Source organism: Gossypium raimondii, chromosome 13, assembly GCF_025698545.1.
Source record: "Gossypium raimondii isolate GPD5lz chromosome 13, ASM2569854v1, whole genome shotgun sequence".
In the NCBI taxonomy this organism is placed as follows: Eukaryota; Viridiplantae; Streptophyta; class Magnoliopsida; order Malvales; family Malvaceae; genus Gossypium; species Gossypium raimondii.
The window spans coordinates 16,280,164-16,284,706 of record NC_068577.1 but is presented as its reverse complement, the minus strand read 5'-3'; the positions used below and the strand labels follow the sequence as shown (position 1 = coordinate 16,284,706).

The window sequence follows — 4,543 nt, the reverse complement described above, 5'->3', positions numbered from 1 at the left end:
TAAAAGTCAAAATCTGGAGAAACTAGACCCATTGATAATGACCAGCCAAAGTCATGTTCATTGCAAAAAGTCATTTTTCCAGTAATATCTGGTATTGTTTTTAGGTCATAATCACAACCATGAGCTGGTGCTTAGCAGATTAAATCCTTTGTTTGTAGGCAAGGCAGCGTTGAATTCCTTACAATGCTAGGTCTTCTATTAGTTCCTATGGTGCTGAACAGCTAGAACGACATGGACTTTGGCTTAATATGAACATTTAATTCCCTTTCACAGAAACTTCATTGCAAATACTTGAAAGTGACCATCATAGTTTCTTGAAGACTTAATTTAACCAGAAAAGATAGCTGACATTATATATATTATAGGAATGAGTAACTTTGCATGCATTGGGAGAAACTAAAATCAGATAGAATGATCATTTTTCACTTGAAATGCATGTACATGTTTATCTATCTGTATTTTCATATCCTTCACTATCAAAAACTTGATGTTTCAGCAGATGAATCGGCTTACTTTCCATTAGAGACAATTCTTCTCGACTGTGGTTCTTCGGCCTTACGAGCTTTATCTTACGATGGCCGGAATTGGACCAACGACAGCTCACATTTTGGGGCGTCTAACTCCGAAAGCAGCTTCGCCATGTCTAGAGCCTCTTTAGAAGAGACCTCAGTGGCTGAAGTTCCTTACATGACTGCTAGGCTCTTCCACTCCCGGTTTACTTACACCTTCAATGTGACCCCAGGTTCGAAATTCATTCGACTTCACTTCTATCCTGATTCTTACATGAACCTCAATGCCTCAAAGTCTTTTCTCACAGTCACTGCTGGAAACTATACTCTCTTAAGAAACTTTAGTGCCTACCTCAATGCCAAGCACATCAAATCAGCATACTTTTTCAAAGAGTTCATCGTTCACGTAGAAAATCATACACTAGACTTAACATTTAGCCCTACTACAAATGCTTCCGATGGTTATGCTTTTGTGAACGGGATTGAAATTGTTTCGATGCCACTTAGTCTTTATTATCAAGCCAACAATGTATCTGCAATGGAGACAATGCATAGAGTTAATGTAGGAGGCCAAAGCATACCTCCCAATGAAGACACCGGGATGTCCCGCAGTTGGGCAATGGATTCAAGTTACATCTTTGGAGAAGCTTTTGGAGTGGAGAATTATGATTTTGATGCTTCTATCACATACCCCAAAGAAGTATCAGCATACATTGCACCTCAAGGAGTATATAAAACACCCCATTCAATGAGTCCGGTTCCTGAGATCAACATTAACTACAATTTAAGTTGGACATTCCCTCTTGACCCTAGTTTCATGTATCTTATCAAGCTCCATCTCTGTGAGATTTCAAGGAACATAACAAAGATAAACCAGAGGGTATTCGATATATTCATCAACAATCAAGTTATCGAAAGAGGAATCGACATCATCGCATTGACATATGGCAATGATATTCCTTTATATCGGGACTTTACCGTTTTGATTCCCAATCTAACTACGAAGCACGACCTATGGCTAGAGTTACACCCAAACCTCCAAACAAAGCCTCAATACTATGATGCCATCTTAAATGGAGCGGAGATTTTCAAAGTGAGCAATATTGATGGAAACCTTGCTGGACTCAATCCTTCACTCAAGAATGAATCTAACGTTGATGGTGATGAGCCATCTTTCAGTTCAAGTTCATCGAAAACTTCAACCGAAGCAATACTTATCATCATTGGCAGCTTGCTTGTTCTTGTCCTTGCAATATCCCTTGGCTTTTACTTGGTTGCTTTTCTGCGTAGGAGAAACTTAGAATGGACAAAGAAGGAGAATACTAGAAGTTCATTGCCCTATCGTTCTTTTTCCATTGATGAAATCAAAATGGCAACCGATAACTTTAATGAGGCAAAGCTTATTGATAGGGGAGCATTTGGTCTAGTTTATAAAGGTTACATTGATCATGGAAGTATTGCAGTCACCATCAACCGATTGATTCAGTGTTGAAATTGGCCAACCATCTCATTGTTTGAAGTGCATGCGACTTGATGACATCTTTGCGATGCGTATACTTGCTGTAATGACAAGGTTTTCTCTTTAGTTTCTTTGTTAAGCTACTTAGTTGAAAATGAACTAAGTTGGTATTGTTCGATGTTTTTAGGTGTTGATTGACATATCGACTTGGTGCAAGTTAAGTTTTACTTGTTTCAAAGTAAAACTAGTGGTAGTAGGTAGTATTTGGTGATGTATTTGACTATATATATGTTGTTTTTCTAGTTGAATGAATGAGCTGAATGAGCTATCACCATTAGCTCCCTTCTTTACGCTTTGTGAGCAAGTAAATTGTTTTGTTTCTTCCTCCTTTGTTCTCTATCTTGTTCTTTCTTTTTTCTCACGCCGGTGTTCCAACAAATGGTATCATGAGCCTAAGTCTTAAGGGACCATTGATTTTGCTTCCCCGCTCAACATCGGCTCAAACTTATAAGACCCCAAACAAGCTTGAATAAGTGAAGGAGGAGTTTCAAGGAAAGGTATGAGCTTTCCAAATGTGCAAGCTTAGCAAGATGTCAAAGTCGCAAGCTTAGCAAAGTCTTGTGATGAAGACACTGTTGAAGACAATATGCAAATATGTGAGTCTCAAAGGTGTGAGTTCAACAACATGTGGAAGCTCAATGTGTGTTGTATTGTTGCAAGCCAAAATGGCGTAATGAAGGCAAGCAACTATACTCGAGAACTGTTTGTGCAAGAAGAAACAAGTTGTCAACCAAGGTCATGAAGGAGGAGAAGACTCCATTTGGTGAACAAATCTTTGGCACAAAAGATGGGATAGTGAAGTGTGTAAGTCGATTTGTTGTTTGTGAATGAGGCCAAGGTTGAAAATGAATTGGTCAGCTTGAATCAAAGCATCTAAGAGCTGCCAAGTTCAAAAACTTGATGAATGATCGGCATTTGCAGCATGGAGTCCAAGGAGGAGTATTGAAATTGGCCAACCATGTCTTGCTTTGAAGTGCATGCGACTTGATGACATGTTTGAAGACGATACTTCTTTATAACAACAAGGTTTTCTCTTTAGTTTCTTTGTTAAGCTACTTAGTTGAAAATGAACTAAGTTGGTATTGTTCGATGTTTGAGGTCTTGATTGACATATCGACTTGTGTAAGTTAAGTTTTACTTGTTTCAAAGTAAAACTAGTGGTAGTAGGTAGTATTTGGTGATGTATTTGACTATATATATGTTGTTTTTCTAGTTGAATGAATGAGTGAATGAGCTATCACCATTAGCTCCCTTCTTTGCGTTTGTGAGCAAGTAAATTGTTTTTGTTTCTTCCTCCTTTGTTCTCTATCTTGTTCTGTTTCTTTTTGCTGCTGCCAGTGTTCCAACATTCAGGCAATACCAAAAGAAGAGTGGCATAAATTTGATGCAGAGATAAGAATACATCATCATGTTTGCCATCAAAATCTGGTTCAGTTGATTGGTTATTGCAAGGAAGAACATGAGATGATCCTCGTATATGAATCCATGCCTAATGCCACCCTCTTTGAGTGTATTCATTTTGCTGATCAAAAGCAGCAATCTACTCTTTCGTGGAACCAGCGGCTTGAAATCTGTGTTGGAGCTGCTCGATGCCTACACTATCTCCACTCTGCTATAGCATATCCCATAATCCATGGTTACATCAAGACCACCAACATCTATTTAGATAGGAACTGGATGCCAAAAGTTTCAGGTTTTATGCCATTCAGATTTGCCTTGGCAATGTCATCCCATAGCCGTTTTAGACCCAACATGAAGGGCTCCACTGGATACCTGGATCCTGAGCATTACGGGCTTCAAAATCTGACAGAAAAATCTGATGTGTTTTCATTTGGAGTGGTGCTGTTAGAAATACTTTCTGGAAAGCAAGCCACGAATCCAAAGTCTGATGCTGCTAAGACCAACCATCATGAAAAATTGGTTCATCGGGCATTAACTTGCATCGAGAAAAATGAGGTTGATCTACTAGTGGATCGACATTTAAAAGGAAAGATAGCGCCAGCATCACTTGCAAAGTTTGTGGTGATCCTAGACAAATACTTGGCTGATGAAGGAGCGAATCGACCTTTGCAACGTAGAGTTGGCACAGCAGCTACAATTGCAGGGTCTTGAAACCTCAAATGGATCAGCTAAGGACATGGTTTTTCACAGCAGCTCAAATTTGATGCAGGGACTAGAATTTTTCGGTGTAGGCCGTTGAAACTTTAAGGCCATTAATCATTCAAGATTGGCTTATAGTTTATTGTGTTATACTAAACAATACGGCTTTTTATGGGGGACTAACAGAAATGATTGAATCCAACAATCGGACATTCTTATTTTTAGTCAAAAACATCATTTTGCATAATAGTTTCTACGGATCAATTTGAATGAACCATGAACAGCTAACTATAGGTGTTAAGCATTGTTACCATGTATTAAATCTTGGGTTTTCCGTCGTTTTATATTCAAGTTCGACCCCTCCACCTATTACGAATTTGGTTTTAGGTAATGCTTAACAATTTGAGACCTCCAT

General features: G+C 38.7%; 1 pseudogene; it reads left to right on the top strand.

Annotated features, from left to right (window-relative positions):
- The first annotated feature begins 381 nt into the window (after positions 1 to 381).
- LOC105781406 (receptor-like protein kinase FERONIA) lies at positions 382 to 4,325 on the top strand (annotated as a pseudogene).
- Positions 4,326 to 4,543: the final 218 nt, after the last annotated feature.